Consider the following 21,284-nt stretch of genomic DNA (forward strand, 5'->3'; position numbering starts at 1 on the left):
AACAATGGAATACTATACATTCAGGAAAAGGAATGTGGGTCAGATATAGGCTGCGGCATGGGTGAACTTTGAAGACATCAGGCCCGGTGGGAGAGGAGACACACAGTGGAATACTATATGGCCAGCAAAAACGAATGAGGGTCAGATGTAGGCTGCAGTGTGAATGAACCTGGAAGATTTCAGGCCCAGTGAAGGAAGAGACACACAATGGAATACCATACAGCCAGGAAAAGGAATGAGGGTCAGAAGCAGGCTCCGGCATGGGTGAACATTGAAGACATCAGGCCCAGTGAGAGAAGAGACACAGAATGGAATACTATACACGCAGGAAAAGGAATGAGGGTCAGACGCAGGCTGTTGTGTGAATGAAACTTGAAGACATCAGGCCCAGTGGTAGAAGAGACATACAATGCAATACTATACAGCCAGGAAAAGGAATGAGGGTTACACCCAGGCTGCGGCATGGGTGAACGGTGAAGATATCAGGCCCAGTGGGAGAAGAGACACACAGTGGAATACTATACAGCCTGGAAAAGGAATGAGTGTCAGACGCAGGCTGCAGTGTGAATGAACCTGGAAGACATGAGGCCCAGTGAGAGAAGAGACACAGAATGGAATACTATACAGGGAGGAAAAGGAATGAGGGTCAGACGCAGGCTGCTGTGTGAATGAACCTGGAAGACATCAGGCCCAGTGGTAGAAGAGACACACAATGGAATACTATACAGCCAGGAAAAGGAATGAGGGTTACACCCAGGCTGCAGCATGGGTGAATGGTGAAGATATCAGGCCTAGTGGGAGAAGAAACACACAGTGGAATACTATACAGCCAGGAAAAGGAATGAGGGTCAGATGCAGGCTGCAGTGTGAATGAACATGGAAGATCTCAGGCCCAGTGAGAGAAGAGACACAGAGTGTAATACCATACAGCCAGGTAAAGGAATGAGTGTCAGATGCAGGATGCAGTGTGAATGAACCTGGAAGACATCAGTCCCAGTGAGAGAAGAGACACACAATGGAATACTCTATGGCCAGGAAAAGGAATGAGAGTCAGATACCGACTGCAGTGTGAATGAACGTTGAAGACATCAGGCCCATTGCGAGAAGAGACACACAATGGATTTCTATACAGCCAGGAAAAAGAATGAAGGTCAGATGCAGGCTGCCGCATGGATGAAACTTCAAGACCTCATGCCTAGTCAGAGAAGAGACACACAATGGAATACTACCCAGCCAATAAAAGGAATGAGGGTCAGACACAGGCTGCAGCGTGAGTGAACCTGGAAGACACCAGGCCCAGTAAGAGAAGAAACACACAATGGAATACTATACAGCCAGGTAAAAGAATGAGGGTCAGACCCAAGCTACAGTGTGAATGAACTTTGAAGACATCCGGCCCAGTGAGAGAAGAGACACAAAATGGAACAGTATACAGCCAGGATGAGGAATGAGGGTCAGATGCAGGCTGCAGCGTGAATGAACCTTGAATTCATCAGGCCCAGTGAGAGAAGAGACACACAATGGAATACTACACAGCCAGGAAAAGGAATGAGGGTCAGAGGGAGGATGCAGCGTGGACGAACATTCAAGACCTGAGGCCTAGTGAGAGAAGAGACACACAATGGAATACTACACAGTCAGGAAACGAAATGAGGGTCAGACACAGGCTGCAGTGTTAGTGAACTTGGAAGACATGAGGCCCAGTAAGAGAAGACACACACAATGGAATGCTATACAGCCAGTAAAAAGAATGACGGTCAGACACAGGCTGCAGTGTTAATGAACGTTGAAGACATCAGACCCAGTGAGAGAAGAGACACAAAATGGAATACTATAGAGCCAGGAAAAGGAATGAGGGTCAGATGCAGGCTGCGGCATGGGTGAACCTTGAAAACATCAGGCCCGGTGGGAGAAGAGACACACAATGGAATACTATATTGCCAGTTAAAACGAATGAGGGTCAGATGCAGGCTGCAGTGTGAATGAACCTGGAAGATCTCAGGCCCAGTGAAGGAAGAAACACACAATGGAATACCATACAGCCAGGAAAAGGAATGAGGGTCAGACGCAGGCTGCGGCGTGGGTGAACTTTGAAGTCATCAGGCCAAGTGGGAGAAGAGAGAAACAATGGACTACCATAAAGCCAGGAAAAGGAATGAAGGTCAGACGCAGGCTGCGGCATGGATGAACACTGAAGACATCAGGTCCAGTGGTAGAAGAGACACACAATGGAATACTATACATCCAGGAAAAGGAATGAGGGTCAGACGCAGGCTGCGGCATGGGTGAACTTTGAAGACATCAGGCCAAGAGGGAGAACAGACAAACAATGGAATACCATAAAGCCAGAAAAGGGAATCAAGGTCAGACGCAGGCTGCGACATGGGTGAACCATGAAGACATCAGGCCCAGTGGTAGAAGAGACACACAATGGAATACTATACAGACAGGAAAAAGAATGAGGGTCAGACGCAGGCTACAGTGTGAATGAAACTTGAAGTCATCAGGCCCAGTAAGAGAATAAACAGTCTATGGAATACTATACATCCAGGAAAAGCAATGAGGGTCAGATGCAGGCTGCGGCATGGGTGAAAAGTGAAGACATCACGCACAGTGGGAGAAGAGACCCACAACGAAATACCATATAGCCAGGAAAAGGAATGAGGGTCAGACACAGGCTGCAGTGTGGATGAACCTTGAAGGCATCAGGCCCAGTGAGACAAGAGACACACTATGGAATACTATACAGCCAGGAAAAGGAATGAGGGTCAGATGTAGGCTACAGTGTGAATGAAACTTGAAGACATCAGGCCCAGTAAGAGAACAGACACTTAATGGAATACTCTACAGCCAGGAAAAGGAATGAGGGACAGACCAAGGCTGCGGCATGGGTAAACATTGAAGACATCAGGCCCACTGGGAGAAGAGACACACAATGAAATACCATACAGCCAGGAAATGGAATGAGGGTCAGATGCAGGCTGTCTCATGGGTGAACCTTAAAGGCATCAGGCCCAGTGGTAGAAGAGACACACAATGGAATACTATACAGCCGAGAAAAGGAATGAGGGTCAGACGCAGGCTGCGGCATGGGTGAACTTTGAAAACATCAGGCCCAATGGGAGGAGAGACACACAATGGAATACTGTAGAGCCAGGAAAAGGAATGAGGGTCAGATTCAGGCTGCAGTGTGAATGAACCTGGAAAATCTCAGGCCCAGTGAGAGAAGAGACGCACAGTGGAACACTATACATCCAGGAAAAGGAATGAGAGTAAGATGCAGGCTGCGGCATGGATTAACCTTGAAGGCATCAGGCCCGGTGGGAGAAGAGACAGACAATGGAATACTATATGGGCAGCTGAAACGAACGAGCGTCAGATGCAGGCTGCAGTGTGAATGAACCTGCAAGATCTCAGGCCCAATGAAGGAAGAGACACATAATGGAATACCATACAGCCAGGAAAAGGAATGAGGGTCAGAAGAAGGCTGTGGCATGGGTGAACTTTGAAGTCATCAGGCCAAGTGGGAGAAGAGACAAACAATGGAATACCATAAAGCCAGGAAAAGGAATGAAGGTCAGACGCAGGCTGCGGCATGGGTGAACCTTGAAGACATCAGGCCCAGTGGTAGAAGAGACACACAATGGAATACTATACATCCAGGAAAAGGAATGAGGGTCAGACGCAGGCTGCGGCATGGGTGAACTTTGAAGACATCAGGCCCAGTGGGAGAAGAGACACACAATGGAATACCATATAGCCAGGAAAAGGAATGAGGGTCAGATGCAGGCTGCAGTGTGAATGAAACAGGAAGATCTCAGGCACAGTGAGAGAAGAGACACAAAGTGGAATACTATAGAGCCAGGAAAAGGAATGAGGGTCAGATGCAGGCTGCAGTGTGAATGAAACAGGAAGATCTCAGGCACAGTGAGGAAAGAGACACACAGTGGAATACTATACAGCCAGGAAAAGGAATGAGGGTCAGATGCAGGCTGCAGTGTGAATGAACATGGAAGACATCAGGCCCAGTAAGAGAAGAGACACACAATGGAATACTATATGGCCAGGAAAAGACATGAATGTCAGATGCAGGCTGCAGTGTGAATGAACGTTGAACACATCAGGCCCAGTGTGAGAAGAGACTCACAATGGAATAATACACAGCCAGGAAAAGGAATGAGGGTCAGAGGGAGGATGCAGCGTGGACGAACATTCAAGACCTCAGGCCTAGTGAGAGAAGAGACACACAATGGAATACTACACAGCCAGGAGAAGAAATGAGGGTCAGACACAGGCTGCAGTGTGAGTGAACCTGGAAGACATCAGGCCCAGTAAGAGAAGAGACACACAATGGAATACTATACAGCCAGCAAAAGGAATGAGGGTCAGATGCAGGCTGCAGCATGGGTGAACCTTGAACACATCAGGCCCTGTGGGAGAAGAGACACACAATGGAATACTATATGGCCAGTTAAAACGAATGAGTGTCAGATGCAGGCTGCAGTGTGAATGAACCTGGAAGATCTCACGCCCAGTTCAGGAAGAGACACACAATGGAATACCATACAGCCAGGAAAAGGAATGAGGGTCAGACGCAGGCTGTGGCATGGGTGAACTTTGAAGTCATCAGGCCAAGTGGGAGAAGAGACAAACAATGGAATACCATAAAGCCAGGAAAAGGAATGAAGGTCAGACGCAGGCTGCGGCATGGGTGAACCTTGAAGACATCAGGCCCAGTGGTAGAAGAGACACACAATGGAATACTATACATCCAGGAAAAGGAATGAGGGTCAGACGCAGGCTGCGGCATGGGTGAAATTTGAAGACATCAGGCCCAGTGGGAGAAGAGACACACAATGGAATACTATACATCCAGAAAAAGGAATGAGGGTCAGATGCAGGCTGCAGTGGGAATGAACCTGGAAGACATCAGGCCCAGTAAGAGAAGAGATACAAAATGGAATACTATACAGACAGGAAAAGGAATGAGGGTCAGACGCAGGCTACAGTGTGAATGAAACTTGAAGTCATCAGGCCCAGTAAGAGAATAAACAGTCAATGGAATACTATACAGCCAGGAAAAGGAATGAGGGTCAGACGCAGCCTGCGGCATGGGTGAAAAGTGAAGACATCACGCACAGTGGGAGAAGAGACCCACAACGAAATACCATATAGCCAGGAAAAAGTATGAGGTTCAGACACAGGCTGCAGTGTGGATGAACCTTGAAGGCATCAGGCCCAGTGAGACAAGAGACACACTATGGAATAGTATACAGCCAAGAAAAGGAATGAGGGTCAGACGCATGCTGCGACATGGGTGAAGGTTGAAGGCATCAGGCCCAGTGTGAGAAGAGACACACAATGGAATACTATACAGCCAGGAAAAGGAATGAGGGTCTGATGCAGGCTGCGGCATGCGTGAACCTTGAACACATCAGGCCCGGTGGGAGAAGAGACACACAATGGAATACTATATGGCCAGCTAAAACGAACGAGCGTCAGATGCAAGCTGCAGTGTGAATGAACCTGGAAGATCTCAGGCCCAGTGAAGGAAGAGACACACAATGGAATACCATACAGCGAGGAAAACGAATGAGGGTCAGAAGCAGGCTGTGGCATGGGTGAACATAGGAGACATCAGGCCCAGTGAGAAAAGAGACACGCAATGGAATAATATACAGCCAGGAAAAGGAATGAGGGTCAGATGTAGGCTGCAGTGTGAATGAAACTTGAAGACATCAGGCCCAGTAAGAGAACAAACAAATAATGGAATACTCTACAGCCAGGAAAAGGAATGAGGGACAGACCCAGGCTGCGGCATGGGTGACCCGTGAAGACATCAGGCCCACTGGGAGAAGAGACACACTATCGAATTCTAAACAGCCAGGAAATGGAATGAGGGTCAGACACAGGCTGCAGTCTGAGTGAACCTGGAAGACATCAGGCCCAGTAAGAGAAGAGACACACAATGGAATACTATACAGCCAGGAAAAGGAATGAGGGTCAGATGCACGCTGCAGCATGGGTGAACCTTGAAAACATCAGGCCCGGTGGGAGAAGAGACACACAATGGAATACTATATGGCCAGTTAAAACGAATGAGTGTCAGATGCAGGCTGCAGTGTGAATGAACATGGAAGTTCTCACGCCCAGTGAAGGAAGAGACACACAATGGAATACCATACAGCCAGGAAAAGGAATGAGGGTCAGACGCAGGCTGCGGCATGGGTGCACTTTGAAGTCATCAGGCCAAGTGGGAGAAGAGACAAACAATGGAATACCATAAAGCCAGGAAAAGGAATGAAGGTCAGACGCAGGCTGCGGCATGGGTGAACCTTGAAGACATCAGGCCCAGTGGTAGAAGAGACACACAATGGAATACTATACATCCAGGAAAAGGAATGAGTGTCAGACGCAGGCTGCGGCATGGGTGAATTTTGAAGACATCAGGCCCAGTGGGAGAAGAGACACACAATGGAATACTATACATCCAGAAAAAGGAATGAGGGTCAGAGGCAGGATGCAGTGTGGACGAACATTCAAGACCTCAGGCCTAGTGAGAGAAGAGACACACAATGGAATACTACACAGCCAGGAGAAGAAATGAGGGTCAGACACAGGCTGCAGTGTTAGTGAACCTGGAAGACATCAGGCCCAGTAAGAGAAGACACACACAATGGAATGCTATACAGCCAGTAAAAAGAATTTCGGTCAGACACAGGCTGCAGTGTTAATGAACCTTGAAGACATCAGACCCAGTGAGAGAAGAGACACAAAATGGAATACTATAGAGCCAGGAAAAGGAAAGAGGATCAGATACAGGCTGCAGAGTGAAGGAAATTTGAATACATGAGGCCCAGTGAGAGAAGAGACACGCAATGGAATACTACACAGCCAGGAAAAAGAATGAGGGTCAGAAGCAGGCTGCGGCATGGGTGAACCTTGAAGACAAAAGGCCCAGTGAGAAAAGAGACACACAATGGAATACTATACAGCCAGGAAAAGGAATGAGGGTCAGATGCAGGCTGCGGCATGGGTGAACTTTGAAGACATCAGGCCCGGTGGGAGAAGAGACACACAATGGAATACTATATGGCCAGCAAAAACGAATGAGGCTCAGATGCAGGCTGCAGTGTGAATGAACCTGGAAGATCTCAGGCCCAGTGAAGGAAGAGACACACAATGGAATACCATAGAGCAAGGAAAAGGAAAGTGGTTCAGAAGCAGGCTGCGGCATGGGTGAACATTGAAGACAATAGGCCCAGTGAGAGAAGAGACACACAATGGAATACTATACAGCTAGGAAAATGAATGAGGGTCAGACGCAGGATGCAGTGTGAATGAAACTTGAAGACATCAGGCCCTGTAAGAGAAGAGACACTCAATGGAATACTACAGAGCCAGGAAAGGGAATGAGGGTCAGATGCAGGCTGCAGCGTGGATGAACATTCAAGACCTCAGGCAAAGTGAGAGAAGAGACACACAATGGAATACTAAACAGCCAGGAAAAGGAATGAGGGTCAGACACAGGCTGCAGTGTGAGTGAACCTGGAAGACATCAGGCCCAGTAAGAGAAGAGACACACAATGGAATACTATACAGCCAGGAAAAGGAATGAGGGTCAGATGCAGGCTGCGGCATGGGTGAACCTTGAAAACATCAGGCCCGGTGGGAGAAGAGACACACAATGGAATACTATATGGCCAGTTAAAACGAATGAGGGTCAGATGCAGGCTGCAGTGTGAATGAACCTGGAAGATCTCACGCCCAGTGAAGGAAGAGACACACAATGGAATACCATACAGCCAGGAAAAGGAATGAGGGTCAGACGCAGGCTGCGGCATGGGTGGAATTTGAAGTCATCAGGCCAAGTGGGAGAAGAGACAAACAATGGAATACCATAAAGCCAGGAAAAGGAATGAAGGTCAGACGAGGGCTGCGGCATGGGTGAACCTTGAAGACATCAGGCCCAGTGGTAGAAGAGACACACAATAGAATACTATACATCCAGGAAAAGGAATGAGGGTCAGACGCAGGCTGCGGCATGGGTGAACTTTGAAGACATCAGGGCCAGTGGGAGAAGAGACACACAATGGAATACTATACATCCAGAAAAAGGAATGAGGGTCAGATGCAGGCTGCAGTGGGAATGAACCTGGAAGACATCAGGCCCAGTAAGAGTAGAGACACACAATGGAATACTATACAGACAGGAAAAGGAATGAGGGTCAGACTCAGGCTACAGTGTGAATGAAACTTGAAGTCATCAGGCCCAGTAAGAGAATAAACAGTCAATGGAATACTATACAGCCAGGAAAAGGAATGAGGGTCAGACGCAGGCTGCGGCATGGGTGAAAAGTGAAGACATCACGCACAGTGGGAGAAGAGACCCACAACGAAATACCATATAGCCAGGAAAAAGTATGAGGGTCAGACTCAGGCTGCAGTGTGGATGAACCTTGAAGGCATCAGGCCCAGTGAGACAAGAGACACACTATGGAATAGTATACAGCCAGGAAAAGGAATGAGGGTCAGACGCATGCTGCGGCATGGGTGAACGTTCAAGCCATCAGGCCCAGTGGGAGAAGAGACACACAATGGAATACTATACAGCCAGGAAAAGGAATGAAGGTCTGATGCAGGCTGCGGCATGTGTGAACCTTGAACACTTCAGGCCCGGTGGGAGAAGAGACACACAATGGAATACTATATGGCCAGCTAAAATGAACGAGGGTCAGATGCAGGCTGCAGTGTGAATGAACTTGGAAGATCTCAGGCCCAGTGAAGGAAGAGACACACAATGGAATGCCATACAGCGAGGAAAAGGAATGAGGGTCAGAAGCAGGGTGTGGCATGGGTGAACATAGGAGACATCAGGCCCAGTGAGAGAACAGACACTTAATGGAATACTCTACAGCCAGGAAAAGGAATGAGGGACAGAACCAGGCTGTGGCATGGGTGACCCGTGAAGACATCAGGGCCACTGGGAGAAGAGACACACAATGAAATACCATAGAGCCAGAAAATGGAATGAGGGTCAGATGCAGGCTGTCTCATGGGTGAACCTTAAAGGCATCAGGCCCAGTGGTAGAAGAGACACAAAATGGAATACTATACAGCCGGGAAAAGGAATGAGGGTCAGACGCAGGCTGCGGCATGGGTGAACTTTGAAGACATCAGGCCCAATGGGAGGAGAGACACACAATGGAATACTGTAGAGCCAGGAAAAGGAATGAGGGTCAGATTCAGGCTGCAGTGGGAATGAACCTGGAAAATCTCAGGCCCAGTGAGAGAAGAGACGCACAGTGGAACACTATACATCCAGGAAAAGGAATGAGGGTCAGATGCAGGCTGTGGCATGGATTAACCTTGAAGACATCAGGCCCGGTGGGAGAAGAGACAGACAATGGAATACTATATGGCCAGCTAAAACGAACCAGCGTCAGATGCATGCTGCAGTGTGAACGAAACTGCAAGATCTCAGGCCCAGTGAAGGAAGAGACACACAATGGAATACCATACAGCCAGGAAAAGGAATGAGGGTCAGAAGAAGGCTGCGGCATGGGTGAACTTTGAAGTCATCAGGCCAAGTGGGAGAAGAGACACACAATGGAATACTATACATCCAGGAAAAGGAATGAGGGTCAGACGCAGGCTGCGGCATGGGTGAACTTTGAAGACATCAGGCCCAGTGGGAGAAGAGACACACAATGCAATACTACACATCAAGAAAAAGGAATGAGGGTCAGATGCAGGCTGCAGTGGGAATGAACCTGGAAGACATCAGGCCCAGTAAGAGAAGAGACACACAATGGAATACTATACAGACAGGAAAAGGAATGAGGGTCAGACGCAGGCTACAGTGTGAATGAAACTTGAAGTCATCAGGCCCAGTAAGAGAATAAACAGTCAATGGAATACTATACAGCCAGGAAAAGGAATGAGGGTCAGACGCAGGCTGCGGCATGGGTGAAAAGTGAAGACATCACGCACAGTGGGAGAAGAGACCCACAACGAAATACCATATAACCAGGAAAAAGTATTTGGGTCAGACACAGGCTGCAGTGTGGATGAACCTTGAAGGCATCAGGCCCAGTGAGACAAGAGACACACTATGGAATAGTATACAGTCAGGAAAAGGAATGAGGGTCAGACGCATGCTGCGGCATGGGTGAACGTTGAAGCCATCCGGCCCAGTGGGAGAAGAGACACACAATCAATACTATACAGCCAGGAAAAGGAATGAAGGTCTGATGCAGGCTGCGGCATGGGTGAACCTTGAACACATCAGGCCCGGTGGGAGAAGAGACACACAATGGAATACTATATGGCCAGCTAAAATGAACGACCGTCAGATGCAGGCTGCAGTGTGAATGAACCTGGAAGATCTCATGCAAAGTGAAGGAAGAGACACACAATGGAATACCATACAGCCAGGAAAATTAATGAGGGTCAGAAGCAGGCTGCGGCATGGGTGAACATAGGAGACATCAGGCCTAGTAAGAAAAGAGACACGCAATGGAATACTATACAGCCAGGAAAAGGAATGAGGGTCAGATGCAGGCTGCAGTGTGAATGAACCTTGAAGACATCAGACCCAGTGAGAGAAGAGGCACACAATGGAATACTACACAGCCAAGAAAAGGAAGCCAGGTCAGATGCAGGCTGCAGTGTGAATGAACCTGGAAGATCTCAGGCACAGTAGAGAAGAGACACAGAGAGGAATACTATACAGCCAGGAAAAGGAATGAGTGTCAGATGCAGGATGCAGTGTGAATGAACCTGGAAGTCATCAGTCCCAGTGAGAGAAGAGACACACAATGGAATACTCTATGGCCAGGAAAAGGAATGAGAGTCAGATACAGACTGCAGTGTGAATGAACGTTGAAGACATCAGGCCCATTGCGAGAAGAGACACACTATGGATTTCTATACAGCCAGGAAAAGGAATGAGGGTCAGATGCAGGCTGCCGCATGGATGAAACTTCAAGACCTCATGCCTAGTGAGAGAAGAGACACACAATGGAATACTACCCAGCCAATAAAAGGAATGAGGGTCACACACAGGCTGCAGCGTGAGTGAACCTGGAAGACACCAGGCCCAGTAAGAGAAGAAACACACAATGGAATACTATACGGCCAGGTAAAAGAATGAGGGTCAGACCCAAGCTACAGTGTGAATGAACCTTGAAGACATCCGGCCCAGTGAGAGAAGAGACACAAAATGGAACAATATACAGCCAGGATAAGGAATGAGGGTCAGATGCAGGCTGCAGCGTGAATGAACCTTGAATTCATCAGGCCCAGTGAGAGAAGAGACACACAATGGAATGCTACGCAGTCAGGAAGAGGAATGAGGGTCAGACGCAGGCTGCGGCACGGGTAAACCATGAAGACATCAGGCCCAGCGAGAGAAGAGACACACAATGGAATACTATACAGCCAGGAAAAGGAATGAGGGTCAGACGCAGGATGCGGCATAGGTGAACTTTGAAGACATCAGTCCCAGTGAGAGAAGAGACGCAGAGTGGAATACTATACAGCCAGGAAAAGGAATGAGGGTCAGATGCAGGCTGCAGTGTGAATGAACCTTGAAGACATCAGGCCCAGTGAGAGAAGAGGCACACAATGGAATACTACACAGCCAAGAAAAGGAATCAGGGTCAGATGCAGGCTGCAGTGTGAATGAAACTGGAAGGTCTCAGGCCCAGTGAGAGAAGAGACACAGAGAGGAATACTATACAGCCAGGAAAAGCAATGATGGTCAGACGCAGGCTGCGGCATGGGTGAACTTTGAAGACATCAGGCCCAGTGGGAGAAGAGACAAACAATGGAATACCATAAAGCCATGAAAAGGAATGAAGGTCAGACGCAGGCTGCGGCATGGGTGAACCTTGAAGACATCAGGCCCAGTGGTAGAAGAGACACACAATGGAATACTATGCATCCAGGAAAAGGAATGAGGGTCAGACTCAGGCTGCGGCATGGGTGAAATTTGAAGACATCAGGCCCAGTGGGAGAAGAGACACACAATGGAATACTATACATCCAGGAAAAGGAATGAGGTTCAGATGCAGGCTGCAGTGTGAATGAACCTGGAAGACATCAGGCCCAGTAAGAGAAGAGACACACAATGGAATACTATATAGACAGGAAAAGGAATGAGGGTCAGACGCAGGCTACAGTGTGAGTGAAACTTGAAGTCATCAGGCCCAGTAAGAGAATAAACAGTCAATGGAATACTATACCGCCAGGAAAAGGAATGAGGGTCAGACGCAGGCTGCGGCATGGGTGAAAAGTGAAGACATCACGCACAGTGGGAGAAGAGACCCACAACGAAATACCATATAGCCAGGAAAAGGAATGAGGGTGAGACACAGGCTGCAGTGTGGATTAACCTTGAAGGCATCAGGCCCAGTGAGACAAGAGACACACTATGGAATATTATACAGCCAGGAAAAGGAATGAGGGTCAGACGCAGGCTACAGTGTGAATGAAACTTGAAGACATCAGGCCCAGTAAGAGAATACACACTCAATGGAATACTATACAGCCAGGAAAAGGAATGAGGTTCAGACGCAGGCTGCGGCATGGGTGAAAAGTGAAGACATCACGCACAGTGGGAGAAGAGACACACAACGAAATACCATATAGCCAGGAAAAGGAATGAGGGTCAGATGCAGGCTGCAGTGTGAATGAAACTGGAAGATCTCAGGCACAGTGAGAGAAGAGACACAAAGTGGAAGACTATACAGCCAGGAAAAGGAATGAGGGTCAGATGCAGGCTGCAGTGTGAATGAACCTGGAAGACATCAGGCCCAGTAAGAGAAGAGACACACAATGGAATACTATACGGCCAGGAAAAGAAATGAATGTCAGATGCAGGCTGCAGTGTGAATGAACGTTGAACACATCAGGCCCAGTGTGAGAAGAGACACACAATGGAATACTACACAGCCAGGAAAAGGAATGAGGGTCAGAGGGAGGATGCAGCGTGGACGAACATTCAAGACCTCAGGCCTAGTGAGAGAAGAGACACACAATGGAATACTACACAGCCAGGAAAAGAAATGAGGGTCAGACACAGGCTGCAGTGTTAGTGAACCTGGAAGACATCAGGCCCAGTAAGAGAAGACACACACAATGGAATGCTATACAGCCAGTAAAAAGAATGACGGTCAGACACAGGCTGCAGTGTTAATGGACCTTGAAGACATCAGACCCAGTGAGAGAAGAGACACAAAATGGAATACTATAGAGCCAGGAAAAGGAAAGAGGATCAGATGTAGGCTGCAGAGTGAAGGAAATTTGAATACATCAGGCCCAGTGAGAGAAGACACAAGCAATGGAATACTACACAGCCAGGAAAAAGAATGAGGGTCAGAAGCAGGCTGCGGCATGGGTGAACCTTGAATACAAAAGGCCCAGTGAGAAAAGAGACACACAATGGAATACTATACAGCCAGGAAAAGGAATGAGGGTCAGACATAGGCTGCAGTGTGGATGAACATTGAAGACACCATGCCCAGTGAGAGAAGTGACACACAATGGAATACTATACAGCAAGGAAAAGCAATGCGGGTGAGATGCAGGCTGCGGCATGGGTGAACCTTGACGTCAGGCCCAGTGGGAGAGGAGACACACAATGGAATACTATATGGCAAGCAAAAACGAATGAGTGTCAAATGTAGGCTTCAGTGTGAATGAACCAGGAAGATTTCAGGCCCACTGAAGGAAGACACACACAATGGAACACCATACAGCCAGGAAAATGAATGAGGGTCAGAAGGAGGCTGCGGCATGGGTGAACATTGAAGACATCAGGCAGAGTGAGAGAAGAGACACACAATATAATACTCTACAGGCAGGAAAAGGAATGAGTGTCAGACGCAGGCTGCAGTGTGAATGAAACTTGAAGACATCAGGCCCAGTAAGGGAAGACACACTCAATGGAATACTATACAGCCAGGAAAAGGAATGAGGGTGAGACACAGGTTGCGGCATGGGTGAACCGGGAAGACATCAGGCCCAGTGGGAGAAGAGACACACAATGGAATACCATATAGCCAGGAAAAGGAATGAGGTTCAGACGCAGGCTGCGGCATGGGTGAACCTTGAAGACATCAGGCCCAGTGGGAGAAGAGACACACAATGGAATATTATACAGCCAGGAAAAGGAATGAGGGTCAGACGCAGCCTGCAGCATGGGTGATCCTTGAAGACATCAGGCCCAGTGGGAGAAGAGACACACAATGGAATACCATAGAGCCAGGAAAAGGAATGAGGGTCAGACGCAGGATGAGGCATGTGTGAACCTTGAAGAAATCAGGCCCAGTGGGAGAAGAGACAAACATTGGAATACTATACAGCCAGGAAAAGGAACGAGGGTCAGACACAGGCTGCAGTTTGGATGAACCTTGAAGACACCAGGTCCAGTGAGAGAAAAGACAAACAATGGAATACTATACAGCCAGGAAAAGGAATGTGGGTCAGATATAGGCTGCGGCATGGGTGAACTTTGAAGACATCAGGCCCGGTGGGAGAGGAGACACAGAGTGGAATACTATATGGCCAGCAAAAACGAATGAGGGTCAGATGTAGGCTGCAGTGTGAATGAACCTGGAAGATTTCAGGCCCAGTGAAGGAAGAGACACACAATGGAATACCATACAGCCAGGAAAAGGAATGAGGGTCAGAAGCAGGCTGGGGCATGGGTGAACATTGAAGACATCAGGCACAGTGAGAGAAGAGACACAGAATGGAATACTATACACGCAGGAAAAGGAATGAGGGTCAGACGCAGGCTGTTGTGTGAATGAAACTTGAAGACATCAGGCCCAGTGGGAGAAGAGACACACAATGGAATACCATAGAGCCAGGAAAAGGAATGAGGGTCAGACGCAGGAAGCGGCATGTGTGAACCTTGAAGAAATCAGGCCCAGTGGGAGAAGAGACAAACATTGGAATACTATACAGCCAGGAAAACGAACGAGGGTCAGACACAGGCTGCAGTGTGGATGAACCTTGAAGACAGCAGGTTCAGTGAGAGAAAAGACAAACAATGGAACACTATACAGCCAGGAAAAGGAATGTGGGTCAGATATAGGCTGCGGCATGGGTGAACTTTGAAGACATCAGGCCCGGTGGGAGAGGAGACACATAGTGGAATACTATATGGCCAGCAAAAACGAATGAGGGTCAGATGTAGGCTGCAGTGTGAATGAACCTGGAAGATTTCAGGCCCAGTGAAGGAAGAGACACACAATGGAATACCATACAGCCAGGAAAAGGAATGAGGGTCAGAAGCAGGCTGGGGCATGGGTGAACATTGAAGACATCAGGCACAGTGAGAGAAGAGACACAGAATGGAATACTATACACGCAGGAAAAGGAATGAGGGTCAGACGCAGGCTGTTGTGTGAATGAAACTTGAAGACATCAGGCCCAGTGGTAGAAGAGACACACAATGCAATACTATACAGCCAGGTAAAGAATGAGGGTTACACCCAGTCTGCGGCATGGGCGAACGGTGAAGATATCAGGCCCAGTGGGAGAAGAGACACACAGTGGAATACTATACAGCCTGGAAAAGGAATGAGTGTCAGACGCAGGCTGCAGTGTGAATGAACCTGGAAGACATGAGGCCCAGTGAGAGAAGAGACACAGAATGGAATACTATACAGGGAGGAAAAGGAATTAGGGTCAGACGCAGGCTGCTGTGTGAATGAACCTGGAAGACATCAGGCCCAGTGGTAGAAGAGACACACAATGGAATACTATACAGCCAGGAAAAGGAATGAGGGTTACATCCAGGCTGCAGCATGGGTGAACGGTGAAGATATCAGGCCCAGTGGGAGAAGAAACACACAGTGGAATACTATACAGCCAGGAAAAGGAATGAGGGTCAGATGCAGGCTGCAGTGTGAATGAACCTGGAAGATCTCAGGCCCAGTGAGAGAAGAGACACACAGTGTAATACCATACAGCCAGGTAAACGAATGAGTGTCAGATGCAGGATGCAGTATGAATGAACCTGGAAGACATCATTCCCAGTGAGAGAAAAGACACACAATGGAATACTCTATGGCCAGGAAAAGGAATGAGAGTCAGATACAGACTGCAGTGTGAATGATCGTTGAAGACATCAGGCCCATTGCGAGAAGAGACACACAATGGATTTCTATACAGCCAGGAAAAGGAATGAGGGTCAGATGCAGGCTGCTGCATGGATGAAACTTCAAGACCTCATGCCTAGTGAGAGAAGAGACACACAATGGAATACTACCCAGCCAATAAAAGGAATGAGGGTCACACACAGGCTGCAGCGTGAGTGAACCTGGAAGACACCAGGCCCAGTAAGAGAAGAAACACACAATGGAATACTATACGGCCAGGTAAAAGAATGAGGGTCAGACCCAAGCTACAGTGTGAATGAACCTTGAAGACATCCGGCCCAGTGAGAGAAGAGACACAAAATGGAACAATATACAGCCAGGATAAGGAATGAGGGTCAGATGCAGGCTGCAGCGTGAATGAACCTTGAATTCATCAGGCCCAGTGAGAGAAGAGACACACAATGGAATGCTACGCAGTCAGGAAGAGGAATGAGGGTCAGACGCAGGCTGCGGCACGGGTAAACCATGAAGACATCAGGCCCAGCGAGAGAAGAGACACACAATGGAATACTATACAGCCAGGAAAAGGAATGAGGGTCAGACGCAGGATGCGGCATAGGTGAACTTTGAAGACATCAGTCCCAGTGAGAGAAGAGACGCAGAGTGGAATACTATACAGCCAGGAAAAGGAATGAGGGTCAGATGCAGGCTGCAGTGTGAGTGAACCTTGAAGACATCAGGCCCAGTGAGAGAAGAGGCACACAATGGAATACTACACAGCCAAGAAAAGGAATCAGGGTCAGATGCAGGCTGCAGTGTGAATGAAACTGGAAGGTCTCAGGCCCAGTGAGAGAAGAGACACAGAGAGGAATACTATACAGCCAGGAAAAGCAATGATGGTCAGACGCAGGCTGCGGCATGGGTGAACTTTGAAGACATCAGGCCCAGTGGGAGAAGAGACAAACAATGGAATACCATAAAGCCATGAAAAGGAATGAAGGTCAGACGCAGGCTGCGGCATGGGTGAACCTTGAAGACATCAGGCCCAGTGGTAGAAGAGACACACAATGGAATACTATGCATCCAGGAAAAGGAATGAGGGTCAGACTCAGGCTGCGGCATGGGTGAAATTTGAAGACATCAGGCCCAGTGGGAGAAGAGACACACAATGGAATACTATACATCCAGGAAAAGGAATGAGGTTCAGATGCAGGCTGCAGTGTGAATGAACCTGGAAGACATCAGGCCCAGTAAGAGAAGAGACACACAATGGAATACTATATAGACAGGAAAAGGAATGAGGGTCAGACGCAGGCTACAGTGTGAGTGAAACTTGAAGTCATCAGGCCCAGTAAGAGAATAAACAGTCAATGGAATACTATACCGCCAGGAAAAGGAATGAGGGTCAGACGCAGGCTGCGGCATGGGTGAAAAGTGAAGACATCACGCACAGTGGGAGAAGAGACCCACAACGAAATACCATATAGCCAGGAAAAGGAATGAGGGTGAGACACAGGCTGCAGTGTGGATTAACCTTGAAGGCATCAGGCCCAGTGAGACAAGAGACACACTATGGAATATTATACAGCCAGGAAAAGGAATGAGGGTCAGACGCAGGCTACAGTGTGAATGAAACTTGAAGACATCAGGCCCAGTAAGAGAATACACACTCAATGGAATACTATACAGCCAGGAAAAGGAATGAGGTTCAGACGCAGGCTGCGGCATGGGTGAAAAGTGAAGACATCACGCACAGTGGGAGAAGAGACACACAACGAAATACCATATAGCCAGGAAAAGGAATGAGGGTCAGATGCAGGCTGCAGTGTGAATGAAACTGGAAGATCTCAGGCACAGTGAGAGAAGAGACACAAAGTGGAAGACTATACAGCCAGGAAAAGGAATGAGGGTCAGATGCAGGCTGCAGTGTGAATGAACCTGGAAGACATCAGGCCCAGTAAGAGAAGAGACACACAATGGAATACTATACGGCCAGGAAAAGAAATGAATGTCAGATGCAGGCTGCAGTGTGAATGAACGTTGAACACATCAGGCCCAGTGTGAGAAGAGACACACAATGGAATACTACACAGCCAGGAAAAGGAATGAGGGTCAGAGGGAGGATGCAGCGTGGACGAACATTCAAGACCTCAGGCCTAGTGAGAGAAGAGACACACAATGGAATACTACACAGCCAGGAAAAGAAATGAGGGTCAGACACAGGCTGCAGTGTTAGTGAACCTGGAAGACATCAGGCCCAGTAAGAGAAGACACACACAATGGAATGCTATACAGCCAGTAAAAAGAATGACGGTCAGACACAGGCTGCAGTGTTAATGGACCTTGAAGACATCAGACCCAGTGAGAGAAGAGACACAAAATGGAATACTATAGAGCCAGGAAAAGGAAAGAGGATCAGATGTAGGCTGCAGAGTGAAGGAAATTTGAATACATCAGGCCCAGTGAGAGAAGACACAAGCAATGGAATACTACACAGCCAGGAAAAAGAATGAGGGTCAGAAGCAGGCTGCGGCATGGGTGAACCTTGAATACAAAAGGCCCAGTGAGAAAAGAGACACACAATGGAATACTATACAGCCAGGAAAAGGAATGAGGGTCAGACATAGGCTGCAGTGTGGATGAACATTGAAGACACCATGCCCAGTGAGAGAAGTGACACACAATGGAATACTATACAGCAAGGAAAAGCAATGCGGGTGAGATGCAGGCTGCGGCATGGGTGAACCTTGACGTCAGGCCCAGTGGGAGAGGAGACACACAATGGAATACTATATGGCAAGCAAAAACGAATGAGTGTCAAATGTAGGCTTCAGTGTGAATGAACCAGGAAGATTTCAGGCCCACTGAAGGAAGACACACACAATGGAACACCATACAGCCAGGAAAATGAATGAGGGTCAGAAGGAGGCTGCGGCATGGGTGAACATTGAAGACATCAGGCAGAGTGAGAGAAGAGACACACAATATAATACTCTACAGGCAGGAAAAGGAATGAGTGTCAGACGCAGGCTGCAGTGTGAATGAAACTTGAAGACATCAGGCCCAGTAAGGGAAGACACACTCAATGGAATACTATACAGCCAGGAAAAGGAATGAGGGTGAGACACAGGTTGCGGCATGGGTGAACCGGGAAGACATCAGGCCCAGTGGGAGAAGAGACACACAATGGAATACCATATAGCCAGGAAAAGGAATGAGGTTCAGACGCAGGCTGCGGCATGGGTGAACCTTGAAGACATCAGGCCCAGTGGGAGAAGAGACACACAATGGAATATTATACAGCCAGGAAAAGGAATGAGGGTCAGACGCAGCCTGCAGCATGGGTGATCCTTGAAGACATCAGGCCCAGTGGGAGAAGAGACACACAATGGAATACCATAGAGCCAGGAAAAGGAATGAGGGTCAGACGCAGGATGAGGCATGTGTGAACCTTGAAGAAATCAGGCCCAGTGGGAGAAGAGACAAACATTGGAATACTATACAGCCAGGAAAAGGAACGAGGGTCAGACACAGGCTGCAGTTTGGATGAACCTTGAAGACACCAGGTCCAGTGAGAGAAAAGACAAACAATGGAATACTATACAGCCAGGAAAAGGAATGTGGGTCAGATATAGGCTGCGGCATGGGTGAACTTTGAAGACATCAGGCCCGGTGGGAGAGGAGACACAGAGTGGAATACTATATGGCCAGCAAAAACGAATGAGGGTCAGATGTAGGCTGCAGTGTGAATGAACCTGGAAGATTTCAGGCCCAGTGAAGGAAGAGACACACAATGGAATACCATACAGCCAGGAAAAGGAATGAGGGTCAGAAGCAGGCTGGGGCATGGGTGAACATTGAAGACATCAGGCACAGTGAGAGAAGAGACACAGAATGGAATACTATACACGCAGGAAAAGGAATGAGGGTCAGACGCAGGCTGTTGTGTGAATGAAACTTGAAGACATCAGGCCCAGTGGGAGAAGAGACACACAATGGAATACCATAGAGCCAGGAAAAGGAATGAGGGTCAGACGCAGGAAGCGGCATGTGTGAACCTTGAAGAAATCAGGCCCAGTGGGAGAAGAGACAAACATTGGAATACTATACAGCCAGGAAAACGAACGAGGGTCAGACACAGGCTGCAGTGTGGATGAACCTTGAAGACAGCAGGTTCAGTGAGAGAAAAGACAAACAATGGAACACTATACAGCCAGGAAAAGGAATGTGGGTCAGATATAGGCTGCGGCATGGGTGAACTTTGAAGACATCAGGCCCGGTGGGAGAGGAGACACATAGTGGAATACTATATGGCCAGCAAAAACGAATGAGGGTCAGATGTAGGCTGCAGTGTGAATGAACCTGGAAGATTTCAGGCCCAGTGAAGGAAGAGACACACAATGGAATACCATACAGCCAGGAAAAGGAATGAGGGTCAGAAGCAGGCTGGGGCATGGGTGAACATTGAAGACATCAGGCACAGTGAGAGAAGAGACACAGAATGGAATACTATACACGCAGGAAAAGGAATGAGGGTCAGACGCAGGCTGTTGTGTGAATGAAACTTGAAGACATCAGGCCCAGTGGTAGAAGAGACACACAATGCAATACTATACAGCCAGGTAAAGAATGAGGGTTACACCCAGTCTGCGGCATGGGCGAACGGTGAAGATATCAGGCCCAGTGGGAGAAGAGACACACAGTGGAATACTATACAGCCTGGAAAAGGAATGAGTGTCAGACGCAGGCTGCAGTGTGAATGAACCTGGAAGACATGAGGCCCAGTGAGAGAAGAGACACAGAATGGAATACTATACAGGGAGGAAAAGGAATTAGGGTCAGACGCAGGCTGCTGTGTGAATGAACCTGGAAGACATCAGGCCCAGTGGTAGAAGAGACACACAATGGAATACTATACAGCCAGGAAAAGGAATGAGGGTTACATCCAGGCTGCAGCATGGGTGAACGGTGAAGATATCAGGCCCAGTGGGAGAAGAAACACACAGTGGAATACTATACAGCCAGGAAAAGGAATGAGGGTCAGATGCAGGCTGCAGTGTGAATGAACCTGGAAGATCTCAGGCCCAGTGAGAGAAGAGACACACAGTGTAATACCATACAGCCAGGTAAACGAATGAGTGTCAGATGCAGGATGCAGTATGAATGAAC

This window comes from Pongo abelii, chromosome 12 (genome assembly GCF_028885655.2).
Source record: "Pongo abelii isolate AG06213 chromosome 12, NHGRI_mPonAbe1-v2.0_pri, whole genome shotgun sequence".
Lineage (NCBI taxonomy): Eukaryota > Metazoa > Chordata > Mammalia > Primates > Hominidae > Pongo > Pongo abelii.